The sequence below is a fragment of the Canis aureus genome, chromosome 14, assembly GCF_053574225.1.
Source record: "Canis aureus isolate CA01 chromosome 14, VMU_Caureus_v.1.0, whole genome shotgun sequence".
Taxonomy (NCBI): domain Eukaryota; kingdom Metazoa; phylum Chordata; class Mammalia; order Carnivora; family Canidae; genus Canis; species Canis aureus.
Window position 1 is genome coordinate 47,713,583 of NC_135624.1, and position 23,533 is coordinate 47,737,115.

The 23,533-nt window shown below is 46.7% G+C and overlaps 1 long non-coding RNA gene across 1 annotated transcript; it reads left to right on the forward strand.

Moving 5' to 3' along the window:
• The first annotated feature begins 3,695 nt into the window (after positions 1 to 3,695).
• On the forward strand, positions 3,696 to 19,890 carry LOC144283623 (uncharacterized). The gene is made up of 5 exons (XR_013352176.1): positions 3,696 to 3,849; positions 5,765 to 5,889; positions 18,405 to 18,548; positions 19,136 to 19,312; positions 19,404 to 19,890. It is a non-coding gene; the product is annotated as an uncharacterized LOC144283623 (long non-coding RNA).
• Positions 19,891 to 23,533: the final 3,643 nt, after the last annotated feature.

The window sequence follows — 23,533 nt, forward strand, 5'->3', positions numbered from 1 at the left end:
AATGATCCGGTATCAGCGATTTCATGCGGCTCCACCGATGGTAAGCGCAGCTGTTTTCTTTCTTTCATGAACCACCAGGGAGTTACTAGCATCTTTTGTTTTATTCGGTAAAGTGAACTGGATCACCCTCCGGGACCACAGACTAGCAACGCGAAGGACCAGAAATTGAGGATGAATCTTGCCTCCTCCACGGTTCAAACTCCTGGAGCTCCTTGACTCTTCCAAGGGGATTGGCTTCTCCGTCTCTGGCCCTCCCTGCAATGATGTACTGCTCGTTTGGGAGAGAGATCGAGCCTTTCTTTTCTTTCTTTCTTTCTTTTTTTTTTTTTCTTTTTCTTCTGCCACGAAGGCTTTCTGTTCGCACAGCCAGGCCTGGGCCTGGGCCTGGGCCGGGCCCCTCCCAAGAGAACTGGGACTTTTCGCAAAGCAGTAAGTGATTTATCAAAAGTATCCTTCCCTGTCGAGGTTAGGTACCCCCAAACCAGAAAGGTACAACACCCCGCCGGGAGTCCAGAAGCGCTTCCACTGTCTCCCCGCTGGCTTCGGGCACCCCCTAGGCCTCTGGGGTACACATGTCACGGCCCCTCCTCCAAGACACAGGGGGACATTGTCCTGGTCCTACCCCTGCCCATGAAGACAGCAGGGGCAGGTGGCAGGTCGTCTGCTTGCTCCCTTAGGGTAGTGGCCCTGGGCCCAGGAGGGCAGTCGGGCGGGACCCGGGTGGGACATCTCCCTGACACCTGCTCTGGGGTGGGGTGACCCAAGACCAGACCCAGACTCCATGGGACTCCTGCTGATGCGGGGCTGCCTCTCCCCACCTTCCGGGTCTCTCATTTCTTTTGCACAACGGACAGGGCTTCCTTTTCACCTTCTTCCACCCTTCACACTGACCGGCCGGAGTCCCTAAGCTCTCCAGGGTTGTGGGGTAGGTAGAAAGGTCCGCGCACACCAAGTGCAAACTTTACCCAGGGCACGATCTTGCTGGTCTGTGAAGAGCTTTCAAATCTACCTTATGTATATCTTGGGGTTTTTTTCAACATACTGCTGAGAATGAGCTCTCGTGTTTGATTTTCCGCATCGGTTGGTCATCTGGACTCGAGACGTGTCTGTGGCCCATTGTGCTATGTAGGTAGAGTCATTGTCACTCAGGGACTTTGTTCGCTAGCACAATTTTGCCAGGTAGATAGAGCAAATAGTATCCTTTGAAAGTGTGTGAAATGGGCAGTCAGAAAATGTAGGTTTGTGCTCCCTCTCTCTCTCTCTCAAATAAATAAAATCCCTTAAAAAATTTTTTTATTTTTTAAAGGATGTGATCCCAGGGTGTGATCCTGGAGACCCAGGATCAAGTCCCACATCGGGCTCCATGCATGGAGCCTGCTTCTCCCTCTGCCTGTGTCTCTGCCTCTCTGTGTGTCTCTCATGAATAAATAAAATCTAAAAAAAAAAAAAAAAAAGTCATAAGAAGGTTACCTCCAAAGTCAAAAAATTATCTTTTTCTCAATTTGTTTCATGTGACAGAAAGAGGCTCAGAACTCCCCAGACCTGTTCATTCATCGTGGATACACAGCCAACCCCTTTCCCAGCCCTCTGGCCACTATTCTGGAGGGCCATGTGACTCTGTGGTGTCCCCCAGATGGGAAAAGGCTTCGTCTGTAGTATTTGCCTATTTCCGTGGTGTCCGTATCCCCACAGAGGCCTATTTCAAGCCACCAACAGGATGCCATTGAATGCGGAGTTGGGAAAAAATGCACAGAACTCTCAGAGGCAGAGACCAGATGGTGACCGCACACCCTGGGGTGGCGGCGAGGTCCTGCCAATGGAATGGGAGAAGTGACGTGTCACTTAACAGGCAAGGAATGGTGAGCCCAGGGCTGTTTCCACTGTCACTCTCTCACTGTCTCACAACTTGGTGGCCCGCTGAGGAAGATGGGGAAGCCGTAGGATGGAAGGAAGAGAAGCTTCGGAGTCCCTTCCTTGAGGAGCCATTCCTTCGGTGCTTAGGGATGTCTGCCCTGGACCTGACATGAGTGAGCAGTAAACCTCTACTGTGTCAAAACTCTGGGATTTGGGGACAGTTGTTAAAGCAGTCAGCCTCTCCCCACTGACATACGGCCTTTCGAGAAAGCACGACTACACTCTAAAATCTCTGTTTTTTTGTCAACGGCATGTCTTCCTTCAACTCAAACTCTAACCAAGGAGATCATTTAAGTCATGTACCTTATGTGATAATATAAGAAGAAATAGATATCCTGGGCCTCTCCTGTTTCTGGCAAAGAGCTCCTACAATTGTTGGAATTTCCTAAGGGCCGGAGTGATGAGGTGTCCTCTGTTAGGTCAATGAGGTGACTTTTGGAAGCTCCTGGTCACCTATGGTTGAGGGCTTTGAGGGCTGGTTGCAAGGATAACCAACCAACTGATGAGATGGGTGGGACTGAGAGGAGGGAGGCCAGGCCAGAGGAGGGGGGGTGAGAGGGAGGAGGGGCCAGAGATTGAATTCCATCACCAGTGGCCAATGGTTTAATCAATCAGGCCTGTGTAATGAGGCCTCCACTGGGGCCCAGGGCTTAGGAGAGCTTCCTGGTTTGTGAACACCCGGAGATCCTGGAGATCCCCGGAGAATGGAGGGGGCTTGGGGACTCCACGTCCTTTCCCGACACCTCCCCCTGCACACCTCTTCCATCTGGCTGCTTCGGAGTTACAGCCACTTATAATAAGCCTGTCAGCTAGTTAGTAAGTAAAATGGGTTGTTCTTGTTTGTTTTCCTTTTTTGAGTTCTGTGAGCTGCTCTAGCAACGTAATCAAACCTGGAGAAGGGGTGGTTGGAACCTCCAATGGGGGGTAGGCAGTTGGCCAGAAGCCCGGGTGACCCCTGGGACTGAAGATCGGACGTGAGGTGGGGAAAGTGGGGGTGCAGCCTCACAGGGCCATCTGGGGAATTTGACCCTATTTGAGGTAGAGGGCGTCAGAAGTGAGTGCAAGTGTGGAACCCCCAGCTGGGGTTGGAGGGTCACTGGGTGATGCGGGGACCCCCACTGCCTCAGAATTGGTGATCAGCATCATCAGCCTCCACTTGCTGGCCTTGCCTTAAGAAAACAAGTCTTCCCTTTGAAATAACGCATTATTGTGGGGTTTTTATGAAACAGCAAAGTGAACATTTCATAATTTTGATGAAAGACTTGAAGGAAAACATCCAGAAGAGATATTTTATTTCATCTCAACTTAAAACGACTTAAATAGTAGCATAGTCCTTTCCGTTCTTTAAAATAGCGGGGTGTCAATTAGCCAATAATGATCCAATTCGGTTGTGTAATCACTCTAACCCCTGAAAGTATAGATGGAAACAGATTCACCTGGAACTGTTTTCCCTGCAAACTCCCAGCTGAAGCATAATAATGGTGCGCAAATTGCGTGGGTTGAGGCCCCATTAAGTCACTGACGACTGCAGTAGAATTTCTTGGCCGAATGTCTTCCGAGGGAGTGGGCCCTACAGAAGGAGCTGGTGCGTTGGTGCTGGTGCTCGGTCCTCCTGGCTTTGGCACGCTGCTGAGTGCCCTCGGTCACCCGGAGACAACAGAATGCTGTGACAAACGTTAGCACAGGCTGTATCATGAGCCTTATTTCCTGGAACTACTTGAATCATCAACTTCTAAGCAGCCAATCAGACAAGAGGGGGAAACCATCCTTTCACTGTAGGGTTTTTTAAAGACTTTATTCATCTGAGACCCAGAGAGAGGCAGAGACACAGGCAGAGGGAGAAGCAGGCTCCCTTCGGGGGAGGGACTTGATCCCAGGACCCCGGGGGCACGCCCGGGGCCGAAGGCAGGCACTCAATCCCAGGTGCCCCTCAGGGTATGTTTTCCAACAACCGATGGAGAGCTTGAATTTTTTTTTTTTTGAGGGGGGGGCAGCAAGACTGGGTTTATGGAGCGATGGCATAGCAAGCTCCCAAAGAGTGAGGGGACCCAAAAGGGTTTCCACCCCTGAATTTTTTATGAAGCACCCCTTCTCTCTCACCGAAGTAGCCCTCAGTTTGATGGCAGAGATTCCCAGGAACACAGTGACAGTAGGCCTCCTGCGGCGCGCTTGGCATTCACTCTCTGGGTGACATCCCAGAGAGTCGGGCTACAGGGCCACTAGCAGACCTCTCTCTGGTGATACCTTCTTGTTAGCAGACACCCCCCCCCCCAGCTTCACTCCCCCTACATCACGCGGTGCAGCCTCTCAATACATGTTCCAGCTGGAGTTGATAGAGAAAAATTTGTTTATGGACCCAAATCCAACATTGTAAACAAAGTGATACATAGGTAAGGTCTCAGATCACCTCTAAAACCAATTAGGAGGAGTCAGAAGGACGGAGGGTGGTGGGACAGGCGCCAAGGCTGGCAGGCTTCGATGTTGTTGGATCTCACGAGTCCACTGTGTGTTGTGTCACTGATTCTAAGGTTCCCGTGAGGGCTGTTTTCTTCATTGTACATTCTCACGTGGGAGCTTGGCACTCACGGGTAGCGCGCAGGTGTTTTACTCAGTTTGATGTTGGGAAACTGATTGGGTTCTGGGAACTTTTAGGAGAAGAGTAAGTTCTGGACAACAGCAGACTGACCACAGTTAGGGCCTCGGGCTGGGGCTGGATTGAACATAGAGATTGTCATAAAAAGTAGTATCAAAGGGAGTTGAAAGTTCTGCATTTCTTCTAAAATCATATGGCCTGGGGCACCTGGGTGGCTCAATCGGTTAAGCTTTCAGCTCAGATCAGGATCCCAGGGTCTGGGATGGAGCCCCACATCTGGCTCCCAGCTCAGTGGGGAGTCTGCTTCTCCTTCTGCCTCTACCCCTCTCCCCACGTGTGTCCACTCACATTCTCTCTCTCTCAAATGAATACATAAAATCTTTAAAATCATGACCTAACTTCAGCTCTTAGGGGTAAGTCAAAATATCTTGGAATAAATGAGCATCTTAGATGATCCAAGGAACCAGACATGGAAGGGAAAACAGAAAGTTTTGCAGCAACACTTAAGAAAGGTCACGTCCATATAAGAATATGAGCAGGCATTTTGTCTTCAGGTAAAAAAAAAGGGGTGGGATGGGGAAGAGTCTAGAATGATGGCAGCAATCTTGATGATGACAGCTCTTCTCAATGTGTCCTCGAATCCTACACTCCCCTATAGACAGCTTTCCCTTCTATTTGTACTGGTACCTCTTTTTCAGTTTCCTCCTTGAAATTCCCTTTGCCTCTCTCCTATGTTGGATTTTTTGTTTTCTGTGTCTTACTGGTTTACTATGTGATTTTAATGGGTCGCATCCTCCAGTGATTTCATCAGAAAAGGTCCATGGGAGGTAGGGTTTTTCAAAGTTTGCCTATCAAAAACCTCTTTATCCTAACCGCTTTATCCTAATTTATCAATAATAGTTTAGCAAGGTATAGAATTTCAGTTTAGCCATTATTTTCCTCCTGAGCTTTCCTACCTTTTTTCTTTTTTAATTATTATTTCATGTATTTTTCATTTCTGGAAATGATCTTTAATTCTTTTTCAAAACTGCTCTTTCTCACAATTCCTTGTTTCCTAAAGATATTTTTAATTCTTTAGCCCTTTAAACTTGGTAGGCCTACTTGTTTAAAGTTCATAACTGATCATTCCAATATCTGTGGTCATTTAGATTCAGGTTTTCTGGTGCATGTCTGCTGGCTGCCAGATATTACCTTGAGAAAAAAATCCAGGAAGGCTGAGTGTGCCTTCCTAAAGAGCTTTCCATTTGTTTCTTCCAGGTACCTAAGGATATTGTCAGGAAGAAAGAACCACATCACAGTTTGAGAGTTCCTGCCCCACCCAGGTTACTTATGCACTGAACACAATTTCATGAGACTACCCTCTGTGGGCACAACTTCCCCAGGTTAGCTTCTTTCCCTTTTCTTCCCTTCCTACTCCCCACGGCAGCACCAAGGTGGTCCTCCCCACAGTTCTCTGGGGTGCAGGGGAGGGGGAGGGCAAGTCTAGCTCAGGCTTGCCATTACTGCTCTGGTGTTCCCCTTGCCTCTCTGGTTACAAGCTCTAGTCCTGAGAATTCCCAACTGTCAGTGTCTTGAAGGCCTTTGAGGTATTTTTATCTTGAAAAAATGTATTTTATCCAGTGTTTTTCACTGTTTTCAACAGGGAGATAGCAAAGTTTCCTAGCCTGCCTTTACTGGAAACCTAAATGCTTTGTTGATTTCTTGCTTCCAGTATTACTGTTGAGTCCAAAGCCATTTGGATGCCTAATCCTTTATATACGATCAGGGTAGTTATTGTTTTTACTTTCTCTTTCTGTGAAAGCTAATCAACTTTGATGCTAGTTTTGTGAAATTTCATAATAATGTGCTTCAGTGTGGATCTGTTTCATCCATTGGACTGGGCTTCATCAGTGTGACCTTTCAGTCTGCAAATCCCATCCTTAGATTCTGAGAAATGTCCTTGAAAACCTGCACTAATGATTTACTTTGCTCAGTTTTCTCTGTCCTTCCAGGAATGTGTAGTAAATATTGTACCTTGGGGACTGGCCTTCTGTTATGGACTGAATGTTTGTGTGCCCCCCCCCCAACACACACACACACACACACACACACACACACACACACACAATTCATAGGCTAACATCCGATCTAATCTAAGGCAATGGTATTAGGAGGTTGGGGCCCTTGGTAGGTCATGAGGGTGGGGCCTTCATGAATGGGATTAGCGCTCTTGTAGGATGAGGCTAGAGACTAGTTTGCTCTCTTTGTGCCATGTGAGGATATAACTATATGTCTGCCACCCTGAAGAGAGCTCTTCAAAGCTGACGGTGCTGGTACCGCGATCTCGGACATCCAGCCTTTTGAGCTATGAGACACATTTCCGTTGTTTCAAAGCCACCCTGTCAGTTTGGTACCTTTTTATAGTTCCTGAACTAAGATGTCCTTTAATTTTTGTAATCTTTCCAATGTTCTGCCTCTGTTTTTGCTTTATTTTGTAGAAAATGTTAACTTTATGATCCAATTCCATGATTGTTTCATTTCTGGTGTCATATTTAAAATTTTTGAGGCCTCTTCTTATTGTTGTTTTCTAAATGTTCCTTTTTGTGGCATCCTATTCTTATTTTGCAATTGCAATACCTATGTCTGAAAGGGTCTTTTTTAACTTTAAAAAGTTTCATTTCCCTTGCTGGGTCTCTATTTTTGTAGGTTGCTCGCTTGTGTGCTTTTTAGTTTGTGCGGGTCTTGATCTTCCACAATGGAAGTTTTCCATGGTTGTCTAGTAATCTTTGCGCATTCATTCATGCATTCATTTATTCATTCTTTTTTTTTTTTTTTTAAGTAGGCTCCATGCCCAATATGGAGCCCAATGCAGGGCTCAAACCCACCACCCTGAGATCAAGACCCAAGCTGAGATCTAGAGTTGGATGCTCAACTGACTGAGCCACCCAAGCACCCTTGGTTGTGTGTTCATTCTTAAGAGAGGGAGACTAACCTCCTGAATAGAAGCTCTGAACAGCCTTCAGGGTGATCTGGGATCTGCCATTTTATTAGGGAGACTCCTGTGTCCTGCTTTCACTCTAGCTGCCAAGTTTTGGGAACCAAATAGGGGACTGAAGGCTAGGGTGGCCAGTCACATGTGTATCTCATGGGCACACATTCACTTATTATTTTTATTTATTGTATTTGTGCCCTCAGGTATGTCTGGTGTTCCTAGTACAGAGAATCTTTTATCCTCTCCAGGGAGGAAACCAGTGGTCGAGGGGAGGTTGTCTAGAGACATAAACTAGGTTGTCTAGAGACATAAACTAGTTAAAAGAAAAGTCATTGAGGGGCACCTGGGTGGCTCAGTCAAGCAGCCAACTCTTTTTTTTTTCTTTAAAGATTTTATTTATTTATTTATTCATGACAGGCACACAGAGAGAGAAATCTAGTACAGAGAATCTTTTATCCTCTCCAGGGAGGAAACCAGTGGTCGAGGGGAGGTTGTCTAGAGACAGAAGTCTGGATATTTAATTCCTCATCCTCCTTCCCTTCATCCTGCTCCCCCCTTTCTTCTTTGGAAAAAAACATCTTTATTGAAATATAATTTACATACTGAGCAATGTCCAGACTTTCAGGGCGGACCTAACTGCTCCATGAACAATCCTCATTTTGGGACACCTGGGGGGCTCAGCAGTTGGGTGTCTGCTTTTGGCCCAGGGCATGATCCTGGAGACCCAGGATCAAGTCCCACATTGGGCTCCCTGCATGGAGCCTACTTATCCCTCTGCCTGTGTCTCTGCCTCTCTCTCTCTCTCTCTGTGTCCTCATGAAAAAATAAATAAAATCTTCAAAAAAAAAAAAGAATAATCCTCATTTTAGCCCATCCTTTACACTATTGTTCTGAAGTACATGGTGCCACTCGCTCTTGGTGAGCCTTGGGAGATTCTGTGGAGTCAGTGGTGTAATCAGACCCTGACTTGAGTGAGAGAAGGATCACCTGTGGTAATGAAGTCTCTCAGGAGATATATCTTTTTTTATTCCTGTCCTCAGAACCTAGATGGAAACAGTCAAGTTAGTCTTGACATGCTTTGCCTTTGCTAAGGGGTCAATAGCTTTCTCTCCTGTCCCTCTTAAGAAGATGTGGGTGACCCTTCAGGACCCCAGACTTTTTGTCGGGTGTCTCATGTCCAGTGTCTGAGTCTCTGTCTCTTGTGTCCTGTCCTCTACGTGTCCCCACCCCATCTTCCTCCAGGACTCTGGGTTCCTGGTACTGACAGACACCCTCAAGACAACACAGGGCTTTGGCATTAGTTCATACTTTCCTGGTTTTCAAAGGATATTTATTGTATTTAATTCAGCAGTTCAGTGTTTTGTAACTGGAGGATTTTTCAGAATATCTAGTCCACAGTATTGCTGGGAACAATTCATCTTATTAAATCCTATTCGTCTTGAAGGGCTCAACTCAAAGGTCACCTCTTATGTAAAAGCTTCCCATACTTCTGGAGGAGTGACACCTTCCTCCCCTAAGCCTCCACAGCCCCTCATGACACTCCTACTCCATTGCTGCTTGGAAGGTGGCATTAACTGTGTGCTTATGTATTTGTCTCCACCACCAATTCTTTCCCCCGCCCCCCCACCAGTTCTGAGCTCCACGGGGCAGACACTTGCAGATGCGTCTCTTATCTTCTGCATTTAGCAGCAAGCCTGCCAGCTAGAGGCCGGTGGGGGCAGGGAGAGGGAGACATTTAATACTTATTGAGTTAAAAGAAAAGTCATTGAGGGGCACCTGGGTGGCTCAGTCAAGCAGCCAACTCTTTTTTTTTTCTTTAAAGATTTTATTTATTTATTCATGACAGGCACACAGAGAGAGAAAGAGGGGGGCAGAGACACAGGCAGAGGGAGAAGCAGGCTCCATGCAGGGAGCCCGATGTAGGACTCGATCTCGGGACCCCAGGATCACGCCCTGAGCTGAAGGCAGATGCCCAACTGCTGGACCACCCAGGTGTCTCCCAACGCTTGATTTCAGCTCAGGTCCTTATCTCAGGATTGTGAGATGGAACCCCTTGTTGGGCTTTACACTCAGCAGGGAGTCTGCTTGAGATCCTCTTTCTCCCTCTCCAATGGCTCCCCCACCCCCACTCTCTCACTACCTCTCTCTCTAAAATAAATAAATAGATCTTAAAAAAAAAAAAGGAAAGTAATTGATAATGTGCTAATGCCATAGCTCAAATTCTACTGAGGCTCCCAATCATGTCTGCTAGATATTTGCTGTCTATTTATTTCTTTATTGAAGACTACTTTTTTTTTTAAAGGTTTTATTTATTTAGTTATTTTGGAAGGAGAGAGAGAGTACACACATGAGCACAAGCAGGGGGAGGGGTAGAGGGGGAGGGAGAGGGACAAGCAGACTCTAAGCTGCGTGGGAGCCTGACCTGGGGCTCAATCTCACGACCCTGAGATCATGACCTGAGCTTAAACCAAGAGCCAGATGCTCAACCAACTAAGCCACCCAGACGCCCCACTGATGTTCACATATTTAATGTAAACATGTGTTGGTGCCTTCATTCTGCCCCTGAAAACATGCCAAGTTTTTCTTATCCCAAGGTCTTTGTGCTGCTGTCTTGCTTGGAATGTTGTTCCCCCGGATGTGTACATGACTACCACGTTCCCCTTGTGTACATCTCAACTTGAATGCTACTTCTGGAGAGAAGTCTCCCCTAACTCCGCCCCCCCCCCCCCCACGTAGCACGTTATTCTATTTTCTCTTCTTCATAGCATGTATTACAGCATATGGTTCTATAATCACCTAAAATTAACTTATTTATGTGTTTAAAAAATAGATATATAAATGCAGTCTCTGCGGTAGCATCCCCAGAAACTAAATTAAGCCTGCCACGTGACAGATATCTAATGAGTAATTTGTTGACTGCCTAAGAGGTACAGACACAAGAGATTTTAGAAAATGAATAATTGGCCCCCACAGGTTCATTGAAAAGTTCATTTGATCAAAAATGGATATTCTTGTGAACCATTTTTGAGATTTATCTATGACAACTAGTCATATCTGCCTTTTTCTAGGGCTAAAGTTGTCTAAGTTATACTCTGAGGTTCTGGGGACCTCAATGGTCATGCAGTCATGTGTTAGAGCAGATCTGACCTTGCTTCCTAAAGAAAGTCCCGGCTTGGCCTGTAAGTAGTGATAGCTTTGGTCCCCTTCCAGATGGGACTTGGTTTGGCCCACCGTTTTCTTCTAAAGGATGCCCCCCCCCCACCTATCCCTACACCTTGCCAAAGTAGTTTGCAAGGTAGGAAGGAAGGGTGAGATTGTAGATGAGGGAGAGAAGCGCTGCAGCAGGCACGTGAGGAGTAGGTGGCACAGGTGCCAGGGAGTTAGAAGAGAAGGTGGGTCTAAAAAGGATGGGGGGTGGACAGCAAAGAAGACAGGCCTCAAAAATAAACAACTTGGGCCAACTTTGATATTCAGTCCAGGGTCAGCTTTGCCCAGAATTGGTTTGAAAAGCTGCAGTCGCTCTTATTTTGGCCAGAAACCTGCATGACAGCTGGGGAAGGAAGGAGGCTCAAGGTCCTGGGACTGAGCTTCTTACTGGGTAAAGAATACAGTGAAGCAGGACGTAGGTGTCTTCTTTGATTCTAAAAATGTTATAATCTCGGGTGTCTGGGTGGCTCAGCTGGTTAAGCATCTGCCTTTGCCTCAGGTCATGATCTCTGGGTCCTGGGGTCCAGCCCTGAGGTGCGCTCCCTTCTGGGCAGGGCATCTGCTTCTCCCTCTCCCTCTGATATGCTCTCTCTCTCTCTCTCTCTCAAATAAATAAATTAAAATCTTAAAGAAAAAGTTATAATCTCTGTAGCCCAATGACCATGCTGCCTCTCACCTGCTACAGGAAGCCAGGTCATGGTGTGAGCCAAGGTTTGGCTCTGCACGCTAAATAAATGTCCTTCAGAGGTGGCTTGGTCATGCGAGCCGTGCATGCACGTAGCTGCCAGCAGTGGTCCTTAGGCTGTGGTGCCTGAGGAGATTGGTTAAAAATGTCCATCCTCCCTCAGAGTTTCAGGTTAAACAGATTTGATGCAGGGTCCTGGTGTCAGCATTTTAAACTAGCACCACGGTGGTTCTGATAAAGGTGATTTGTGGATCATTCTTATAAAATTGGCTTTTGGAAAATAATAATCTAATATTTACTAAGTTGTTGCTATGAGCTGGGCATTGTGCTGATACCTTATATTGTGGTATTTCTTAATCCCCACAACAGCTCACCAGTTAGAAGGTACAATGGTGAGATGAGGAGATGGGCTGAGAGGTCGGGTATGGTGTGTAAGTGGTGAATTCTGGACTTAAATCTAAGGATCTTGGACTTCAGAGCTACTGCTCTTTCATTGGGCTAGGGACATTTTTTGAAATCTTAAAATTATTTGTAGGATTCCGGGGGCACCTAGGTGGCTCCGTGGTTGAGCGTCTGCCTTCAGCTCAGGGTGTGGTCCTGGGATGGAGTCCCGCACCAGGCTCCCTGCTTCTCCCTCTGCCTGGGTCTCAGCCTCTCTCTCTGTGTCTCTCATGAATAAATAAAATCTTGAAAAAAAATATTTAGGATTCTGTGATGCCTTGCTACTCAAAGTGTGGTCCTTGGAGTACACGTCTCCTGGGAACTTGCTAGAAATGTAGAACCTCAGCCCTGCCCCAGACTTTGTGGATCAGAACCTCCATCTTAATAAGATCCCCAAGTGATGACTGTATACATTAAAGTCTGAGAAGCACTGTTACGATATATTTTATTTATTTATTTGTACCCCATCACATGCCACAATAAATTAGTATAGTTTCCTGTTATATATACTATGGAAATACCTTAGATCTTGAGCATTGTGATTCTGTTATGAGCCTTAATTTATCCATCCAACTAGTTATAGTTGAGCTAATTGCAGTATTTTGCACCCAGACTATAACAATTATTTATTTGATTTACCTGCCTCCAATCTCTCTCATCTTCTATCCATTGCAAGCCATCTTTTTCAAGGAGCGGAATATCTTATTGAAATAAGATTTTGGTGAAAGGCCTACACTAATAAGATAAAAATATGCTTCCTCTGGTTGAAATGTGGGCTTTGGGGTTGGGGGGGCAGGTGTCAGAGCTCTGTCCTCTTAGCTTCCCTCCAGTCCCCAAGATATCTCCTGTGAACCCCCAGGTGTCTGTGGAGCACAGATGACCACCTTTGGTCTAGTAGTGCTGAGGCATGGCATCATGCCTCTTTCATGATCAATTATGAGGTGCACTGCACATAATTTAGTAATAACTGAAGTGCCAAAGTTTGTGATAGGTTTAGTTTAAAATAACAGGAGTGGATTCAAGTCACGCTCTTGCTTGCATTTCATTCTGCTTTCTTGAGGTTGGAAACCCCTGTATTAGTTATGCGTGGGAATTCGGAAGACATGAACATGGTTGTCATGGTGGAAAAGGGCCAAGAGTCACGGATTTGGGCTGGCCTCCCTGTCGCTGTCTTAGAAATATCACCCTCTTTGCTTAGCAGCTCATCCCTCCCAGCCTACAGAATGAAGACCAATCCGCTCACCCCTGTTGAACCCTCTTGCCTCTTGTCATTCCTCCCTCAACTCCTCCAGGGCTCCAAGAGCCCAGTCCCCTCCTACCTAAACGTAGCAGGCCTTCCGTGGTTCTGTGTCTGCGCAGGCCCTGTGCCTTTGCCCTGGAAGTAGGAAAAGAAGTGGAGAGAAAAGCAGATTCTTGACATTCAGTGCCTGCCTCTGATCCCTCCTGGGGTCCTGTTGTTCTTCCTGCCTTTGGCTCTTCGGTGCCCTGATGTGGGGCTCTCTCTGATCCTTTACACTTGTCTGTGAGATCTCTTCTTACCTCTGTACCTGGGATCTGGAAGGCAGTGAGACAAGTTAGTCCTTCCTTTTTTATATAAAAAAACATATTTATTCATGAGAGACACAGAGAGAGGCCGAGACCCAGGCAGAGGGAGAAGCAGGCTCCATGCAGGGAGCCAGATGCAGGACTTGACCCTGGGGTCATGCCCTGGGTCAAAGGCAGCCTCTCAGCCCTGAGCCCCTCAGAGGCCCCAATCCTTCCATTCGTAGTGGAGCCAACCCAAGAAAGCTGTCTCACTCGCTAGGGTTTTTAGATCCTTCTTTTCCCCTCTTGCTCAAGGTGACACTGGAAATCCTCCTTTGAGTAAATGTAGAGTGCGAGGTGCTCTGCGGGGCTTTAACCTGCCCTGAAGGTTTCCCCGCTTCCAGTTTTCCTGTAGCCCAGAGGATGATTTAGGCTGATTCCCCCAAGAGGCCGCAGGACTTTGTCACTGATCACTTTCCATTCACGGGAGGGTCGCATCAGGAATCTCCCCCTCGGGGAGAGACCGCAGAGCTCCAGCTTTGAAAAAAGTAATTGAGGAAAGTAATTCATGGGTTTGGAAATAGGAAGCGACAAGAGGTCACTGGTCTGGGGCAGCGGCCCTCCGGGGACGTGGCCTGTGTGTAGTTGCCCCACCGCCCCTTTTGATTTACTGTGTATATATTGTCTAGAAAATTTGTATTTTATTTTATTTTCCAATTCAAAGAGGGAGGCAAATTTTAGACCATTTTAAGCCGCAGCTGTGGAGCCCTGGCACCTTCGGCTCTGCTCTCCCGCTGGCACGAAGGTGCAGTGGGGCCCCCGGGTCCCCGCCGCCCTTGCCGCCTGCCCTCCTCCGGCCTCGTGTGTCCTCCCCCCCGGCCTCCCCCACGGAGGTTTTAATTCTGTTAAAAGGCTCCCACGGCGGCCGTGACTCAGGCAGCTCCGCTCGCTGCAGAAACCCAGCGCCACTTAGTATTCCAGCCGTTGCAGCCCGGCTCGGGGTCGCCCCAGGTCACCTGCAGCAGGGATGCACCTGCCGCTGCTGGGAGATGCCCACATCCTGGCCCGGCCACAGTGTGACCCCAGGCCGCCCCCCGGGCCCCCCAGGCACCACAGGCCAGGCCGCCACCCCAGGGCCCGCAGCCCGGCCCCCCCCCCACTCATACCCCATCGCCCCCCGGGGAGCCCGACTTCAAGAATTATTTGCAGGTGTGAGTGAGTCCCAAATGGTGACCTGGGAAACTGAGGCAGACAGCACCTGGCTCCAGGGGAACAGAAGACAAGCTAAAGGGAAAGAGACACTGGAAGCGAATTTTAAGGGATGGACTGGATGTGTCCTGATGCCGGAAAGGCCTGGATATCCCAGCCCCAGAAGCATGTATGTAGGGGGAGGGATCCCTGATAGCAGCGCCATGAACCAAGGTAAAGGCCAAGAGGCACTGGATTGGGGTGCAAGGAACGAGCTGCTTTAGGTCGTGTGTGCAGTGCCTGGGCCGGCGTAGGCCTCAGATGACATTTGGGGTTGGAAATAGGAACTCGTGAGTCAAGGGCGCCTGGATGGCTCAGTCCGTTAAGCAGGTACCTTGGGCTCAGGTCATGGTCCCAGGGTGCTGGGATCAAGCCCCGCTCAGCGGGGAGTCTGCTTCTCCCTCCCCCTCTCTCTCTGACCCCCAGCCCCCCAGCCCTGCTCATGCTCTCTCACTCTCTCAAATAGGTAAAATCTTAAAAAAGAACAAAAAGAATTTCATGAGTCAGTGTCTGCAGTTCGTGGCTAAAGCCAAGTGAGTTAGTGAAATCACCTAAGAATGTGCAGAGTGAGAAGAAGGAGCCCGTGACTGAATCCTAGGAGCAGCAACATTTAAGGATCTGACCAAAGTAAAGGAACCTAAGGGAGTCTCTAGAAGGACTACAGAGCAGAAGTGCGTGGTGGACAGGAGGCCCTACTCCGCAGAAGCCATCTGTTTCATTTTTGCCTCCCTCATACCTGATGTTCATTCAGATTATCCAGTTTATCTTAGAAATGAGTAGTAAAGCCAAAAGTTGATGTGTGTCCAGGTTTAGACTTATTTCTCTTTATCCGTTTTAAGACTCATGACACTGCCTGGATCTGGATTCATGGCTTGCTTCAAGTCTAGGAAATTCTTAACTATTACATTTGAAAATACTATTTCGTGTACATTCTTTCCTTCTGGAATGCCCGCCAGGTGTACATGGACGTTCTTCACTGACTCTCTTGTGGATTTGCCTGTGCCTTTAAAAAGATGCTGGTTATCCTTTATGCAGCCCATCTGGGTATTTTCTGTACAAGAAGGATTTCCGGTTTGCCAAGGCAGACCCATAACCAGCAAGTGGAAGGGTAACAGTCCCCTAGGTGTGACTGCGTAGGTCCCTCCGTTCCCCAGATCTTCAGAAGGAAGGTCATTTGCATACCAGACTCCAACTAGACATTCCAAACATCCGATACCCAGCACATCTGACACCTTTGCTACTTGGGTCTCAAACTTGCTCTTTTGCCTCTGTTCCCCATCTCAGTTAATATCGTGCCCAACCGCCCAGTCTTCCAAGGGAGAGCCTGAGTTTGCTTTGAGTTGTCTCTCTCCTTCACCACGAATGTATCTTCTCCTCTCAATTTCCATGCTAATTCTGAATCATAAGCTGCCACTCTCTTCCTTTTCTTTTTAAACATTTTTTTATTTATTTATGATAGTCACAGAGAGAGAGAGAGGCAGAGACACAGGCAGAGGGAGAAGCAGGCTCCATGCACCGGGAGCCTGATGTGGGATTCGATCCCGGGTCTCCAGGATCGCGCCCTGGGCCAAAGGCAGGCGCCAAACCGCTGCGCCACCCAGGGATCCCATGCCACTCTCTTCCTTTGCCCTAGTCAGCCTCCTTCTTAACTGTCTCCTTATTCTGTCTTTTTTAAATATATTTTTTAAGATTTTATTTTATTTATTTATTCATAGAGACACACACACAGAGAGAGAGAGAGAGAGGCAGAAACACAGGCAGAGGGAGAAGCAGGCTCCATGCAGGGAGCCTGATGTGGGACTCCATCCCAGGTCTCCAGGATCACACCCCGGGCTGCAGGCGGCGCTAAACCGCTGCACCACCAGGGCTGCCCTGTCTTTTTTTTTTTTTTTTTTTTTTAATAAAGACTTTATTTATGAGAGAGGCAGAGACATAGGCAGAGGGAGAAGCAGGCTCCTCAAGGAGAGCCTGATGTGGGACTCGATCCCAGGACCCCGGGATCACGACCTGAGCCAAAGCCAGACGCTCATCCACTGAGCCACCCAGGTGTCCCTGTCTCCTTATTCTTTCTGCTGTTCCTACCCATTTACCCAGAGCTTGTGAAACCATCTTTCTGAGACTTGAATCTGGATATGTCACTTCCCTGCATGGAAAACTTAGCTAAGTCTCTGCTATCACAGAATAAAGCTCAAGCACTTTACACGGCAGTAAAGACCCTAAAACATTTGCCTTCACTGCCCACTTTGCCCCATCTCGTTTCCCGGCCTCATCACTGCTTATGAATGCTCTGTTCCCCCTGTGCTCCCAGGGGAAGCAATGTGCTCCCACGACTTTGTTCAAGCCGTTCTCCTTCTCTACAATATCCTTTGTCTTCCTTTCCATGTTGGAAATCAAGTACTCATTGGTTAATTAGGTTTAGGCGCCACAGCCAAATTCATCTCTCTCATCTGGTGTGGACCTGAGTCTATAGAGTTCATCACAATACGTCTTGCATTTGCACACTCATCTCTACATGTCAGTGGAGCGGCAAGGTCCTTGAGAACGTGAAACACCCTATATTCACCTCTATCCTGTCTAGTAAAACATTGGGAGATTAATAGGCAGGGCTTGAATTGAGTTGTAGGGACCCATGTCTACTAGTTACAGACAACTCTGAAAGGTCTAGAGAAATAGAAGAAATTATATATTTATGCACGTTTTGCATATATACATATATGTGTCATATGTATTCTGAAATACTGGATTTTTAGGAAAAGTATGTAGCCAGGTAAGAGGAAGTCTAGTGCCAACTTTCAATCCCCCCACTTCCAGCCCCCAGGAAGTCCTCTTAGCATGATTTTGCAGAAGTGATGGGGAGGAGAAAGCCGTGACCTTATCCACTCTCTCCCAATCAATATTCAAGACAAAGTAGGGCAATTGACAGCAATGACAGATACTGGTAAGCAGCGGCCATGGGTAATCATTCTCCGATCTGTTGAATGGCAAGACTGATTCAATATTGAAAGTAAGAAAAGAATGAAATATATGAAATAGAAAATATATGAAGTATAAAATTATTAACAGACCCTAGTCTTTCTTAGGATCCTATGAAGCCAGAATTCATTACTATTCTCCAACACATATCGTTACTAAGGATAAATGAGTGAGCAAGGGGTGATTTTTATCTTTTTGCTTCTCGTGTAGTGGGCAAGAAGGTTTCCTTTTAAATTTTAATTCAATTTAGTTAACATATAGTGTATTATTGATTTCAAGGGTAGAATTTAGTGATTCATCGGTTGCATATAACACCCAGTGCTCGTTACATCACCTGCCCGCCTTCATGCCCATCACCCAGTTATCCCCTCCAGCACCCCTCAGTTTGTTTCCTAGAGTTAAGAGTCTCTTATGATTTGTCTCCCTCTCTGTTTGTATCTTACTTTTCCTTCAATGGGCAAGAGGTTTTAAATTATTCCAAGAGAAATCCACCTTTAACGACTCTTTCAAAATAATATTTCTTAAATTAAAAATGTTAATGGTTTGTCTGCTTTGTATGGGGTGTTGTAAATAAAAAAAAAAAAAAAACACCCAAATCCAAACCAATTAGTGGAATCTAATTTAAAAAAAACAACTCCTTCTTCTTTCTTCTTCTTTTTAAATAGAACTTCTTTAAAAAAAAAATACCATTGTTCCTATTTATTGTATTGTTTGGTAACTTAACAAGAGGCAATTTTTCAGTTGGGAGACTTGAAAAACATCTGGAGATATTTTTCATGTTTAGATCAAATAAATTCTCAGTTTAATATCCTGCTCGAGCTTTGTAGATATTGTTTCTTCCTTTGCAGGTTATCAGATGACAAATGCCTCCCGATACAAGCCTTATGCCCTACAAAGATCGCTCTGCCATGTCCTCGGGACAGTCTTTCGTGCATCCAGAACACGTTAAAATGTTACAACTTCAAGAAAGCAGCGGACCTCTCACCTTTCAGGTTAGTTGGTAGGGACAGGAAATTTAAAGCAGAGGTAAAAACAAGGATGGGACAGGTTAAAGAAGAGATGATGAGCAGAAAAAAAAGAAAAGAGGACAATCTATCGGTACAAAGCACATTCTTGTTAAGTCATTGAAGGGATGTGTGGGAAGCTGAGGGCTTCCCTGGTGTAGACTTGGAGATAATGCAAAAAAGGGAGAATCTGGATTAAATCAAATCTCTCCTGATGGCTTTTTGGTGATCACTCCGAAGTGTGCAGTTCAATCATGTGATTCAAGAGCCACGAGATGGTACTTCGACAAAGATGACTGAAATTTGATGTGTTAGAAAACACATGGGGAAGGTCACAGGCCAAATTCATCCCAAGACTGTTCTGGGAATTATTGGAAAGTAGGCATTTTCTCCCCATGGGTGGTTGAGAGTGGTAGGATATATGGGAATCCCTCGCTATTCCAAAGTTTGCATTTGGCCACTTCACTTTTAAGAAAGATCTACATTAGCACTTGTTTCAAAAGACATCTAAAGAGGGTTTTCACTTTTACAATAAAAGGCAAAGGCTAAAATAGCCTTCGGGGTTTGTTTCGCAGTGAGTTGTGCTAGAAGCTGCTCTCCTCCAGCAGTGAGGGGCGCCCTGCCAAGCTCCTTCCCAGAACTAGGCTTGAGCATCTCAGCAAGCAAGCCTCCGTGGCTTTGACCTGCGTCTGTGAGCATCTCTGCTTTGTCTCCATTCACAACGTGCATCTGTCAGCAAGATGTGTCCTAAGGTATCAGGAAAGCCCAGGAGAGAGTACTTGGTTGGGGGGAGATGTCTAGGAAGGCTCAAAATTTTTTCTTCTTCCCTTCATGGCGTTCCAGGTTGTGAAAGATTTCACAGGAACGCTCTAGTTTCAGATACCAGGGGAATGGGCAATTTCCCCTATGCTGAGCCTCCCTATGGAGAAAGTATCCGTGACCATGAAGATAACAATAGAGGAAAGCAGAGCTGAGAAATGGAGAGAAACTGAGTCCTCATTTTAACTTGGCAGGCAGCCACACCTGGACACTTTTCATTTTCATGCGTCAATAAATGTCCTTTTTGGCCTTAAACCCATGTGAGGTAGGGTTGCTGGCATTCACTTGAAATAATTCTAATTTTAAAAAATTTCCAGAAGCAGAATTGCATCATCCAATTGCTTTCCCCAGAAGCTATATCAAATACTTCACCACCATCAAAGGTGTTCCAGTGCTTCTTCCGTTGCATTTCAGCATTAAATGTTGTTACTCTGAGGATCTTTGTCTATTTGATCTTAAGTTTTGTGTTTATGTAACTACTAGTGAAATAAAACTTGTACTATTTAACAAATAGCATATCCTTTTTCTATTGCAAATTATCCCTGTCTTGTTTTTCTTTATCAACCAATGGCCTAGAGGTTGATTAAAATGACTTACCCTTTGACACTTGTGGAATTAATTTTTCCTCTGGATCTGATACTTTAAAAAATAACATTTGTATTTTTCTGATTATAAAATACTATTCTGGCAGAAATTCAGAAACACGGTAAAAATAAAACATAGGAGAAAAAACTAAAAGTCGCTTTTTAAAAAACATTTTATTTGAGAGAATGTGCGCAAGTGTGAGAATGGGGAGGGGCAGAGAGAGAATCTCAAGTGGACTCCCTGCCGAGCATGAGCCCAACTGGGGGAGGGGGGCTGGATCTCACAGCCTTGAGATCATCTGAGCCAAAACCAAGAGTCAGGCACTTACCGAAAAAGTCACCCAGGTGCCCTAAAAATCACTTTTACTGCTACTGCTCCAGTATACTATACATTAGAGAAGCTCCCTCTAAATTTATATATTTATTGTATTTAGTAGAATATAAACGTATGTGTGTGTTTATTGCTTTTCAACTTGTTTTATCACTTAAGATTTTATCACAGGAATTTCTCCCTTATCATTATTCCTTTTTTTTTTTTTTTTAAGATTTATTTATTTGAGAGAGCACAAGCATGGGAGGGGCAGAGGGAGAAGCAGACTCCCCGCAGAGCAGGGAGCCCGATGTGGGGCTCCATCCCAGGACCCCGGGATCATGACCTGAGGCAAAGGTGGACACTTAACCCACTGAGCCACCCAGGTGCCCCATCATTATTCCTCTAAATAGGTCTTGGACTCTTATCATTGAAGAACATTAAAGAAAATGTTCGTATTGTTTCCTTATACTAAATACCTAGAAATAGAATTGCTGGATCAAAGGAGCTGCACGTTCTTAGGGCTGTTGTTATCTACCAAGTTTTCTTCTAGAGAAAGTAGAGTGTCTAGTTGATAGTGTCTTTGCCAAAATAGCATTATATTTATTTCAATCTTTTCCAGTAGTGAGAAAGTGGCATCTAACTGTTTTATTTCTTTGGTTACTAGTGAGTGTGAATATTTTTTTAGTAAGTATATTAGTGATTTGCATTCCTTTCTGTGATCTTCTGTGTCTATTCATTTCATTTGCCTTTTTCCCCCCACTGTGTTGTTTTTTTCTCATTAAATTGTAAAACTGGGACACACCTGGGTGGCTCAGTGGTTGAGCGCCTGCCTTTGGCTCAGGATATGACCCCGGGGTCCCAGGATCGAGTCCCGCATCGGGCTCCCTGTGTCTCTGCCTCTCTCCCTCCATGTCTCTCAAGAACAAATAAATAAAATCTTTAAAAAATTTTTGTAAAACTGTTTCATACATTAATATGAGCTCTTGATTTTATGTATGTTTCAAGTTTTTTTTTTCATTTTATAATTTGCATTTTTTTTCAGTGCTGTTTTTTTTTTTTTTTTTTTGCTATGTTTAAAATGTGTGGCCATATCTAGTGAGATTCCCATTAGGATTTCTTCTGTTGCTTTTTTTGCTTAGGAAGATTTTCCTTATGCAAAGATGAGATAAATACTAGCCAATATTTTTCTCCAGTATTTTGTTGCATCATCATCATTTTGTAAAAGATTTCATTTATTTATTTATTCATGAGAGATACAGAGAAAGAGGCAGAGACACAGGCAGAGGGAGAAGGAGGTTCCATGCAGGGAGCCCAATGTGGGGCTCCATTCCAGGACCCCGGCTTCACACCCTGAGCCGAAGGCAGACGCTCAACCGCTGAGCCCCCCAGGCGCCCCACATCATCATCATCATCATTATAGTTAACCTTTCAATCTATTTGGAATTATTTTTGGTATATGGTGTGCAACAGGTTCTACATTTATTCTCACCCCCACCCCCACCCCCAGGCGGCTCCCACTGCACACTTTCCGGGTGCTATGTTGCTGTCTCTCCGCCCTATGTCTTCTTTCCCCCTTGGTGGCAGCAAGAGTAAAAGGAAGGTAATTGAGGCTAAGTGACCCGTGGCAGTGTCATACTTGGATTATAAGCTCTGTTTTCTGCTCGTGGGTTTTTCTCCTCACTAGTGAAGGAGATGGCAAAGAAGAGGGGAGGCAGGGACACCTGGCTTTCTCCACAGTGACAATAACCACAGCAGCAGGGAGAGACACATCCGCGGGCCCCAAGGAGCCCCCAAACTGCAGGTTTACGGGGAGCCTGCTGATTTGAAAAACAGATCATCCCTTCCTGCTCCTTGCTCTTTGCCCATTGTACACAGCAGCGCCCAAACCCTTCCCCAAACCAAGAGAGGAGCTGGTCGGAGGAGTTGGCCTGCCTCTAATTACCGCTTATTGAATTTGATGGTGGATTTTAATATCATTAACACGAGGAGGGGAAAACAGGGGTGGTGCCTGCAGAGTTCAGCTTTGCCATTAGTGTTCTTGGCTTAGTTCATCTGTGGTTTGACGAATGCACAGGCTCAGCAGGGCCCCCCTCCCTTATCTTGTCTGTTTCTGCCGGTCTCTCCCCCCCCCCCCATATCCTTATCTAATCACACTGTTCGGGCTGCATGTTTCATTGTGTATCTGAGCATCCTTGCTTTGCTTACACAAATGTAAATGAAAACTTAGATTCTTTTTCATCACCTCCCATTTCCTTCAAGGCTTAATAGATGTCACCGCATAGTTTTTCTCGGCTCGACTGTTTTTGGAACGCACACGAGGGCACATTAATTATCCTAAGTGCGCAGCTCTGCCCCCATGGGATGTATGGTCGAATGGAGAAAAAAAAAATGATTTGTGCCGGAGAACGCAATACGCTGTGAATGTAATCTTATTTTTCATATCCTCATTTTCACGGGACGTGGGGAAGAGACGAGACAAACGCGGGGGCGGGGGCCGCCACTGGGCAAGGGACCATACACTTTCTCCTCCAGCGTCGGAAGATGGAGGGGGAAGGAAGGACGAGACCCAGGAGGAGGGATCCACTCCCGGGCCCTGGCCCCACCCACACGGGCCCTGAGCTAAGCCTGCGGCCCAGAAAATCCTCCCGTGGGCTTGGCACGTCCCCAGCTAGGGCTTCGGGACCCACAGACGCCTGCTCGAGCGGCTCCCCGCCCTGGGACGCGGAGCGGTCCCTTTCCCGCGTAGACGCCTGCGGGGGGAGGGGGCGGCCTCCAAGCCCTTGAGCACCCCCCCCCCCCCGGGGAGCCCTGCACTTGACCCGTCTGGGGATGAACCTGTCTGAGGCCGGGGATCCCAGGCTGTATTTCTTTTCAGTCCTTTAATCCGAATGCCCGGGCTGCGCTCCTAACACTTCACGGGGTTACGGCCGCTGGAACGTCCCGAACGCGTCTCCCCGGAGCCTTGCACGCCGCGCCCACACCTGCGCCGCCGCCGCCCCGCCGCTGGGTCCGCGCGTGGAAGGACCGGGTTCCGCGGCGTGGGGCGCGGCGCCGCGGGGGGATCCACCCGCCGGACGCCCCGGGGCCGCGACTCTCCGAGTCCGCGCACCTCTTACTTGCAAACTCGTGGCTCGTTATTTATTTTACTTAAAAGTAAAAAAAAAAAATCATTAAACAAAATTCTGGTGTCACATTGAAGCCGGGCTAGTGTGTCCGGCGGGCGGGGAGCGCGGGCGGTGGGTGCGCGCCTGGAGGGG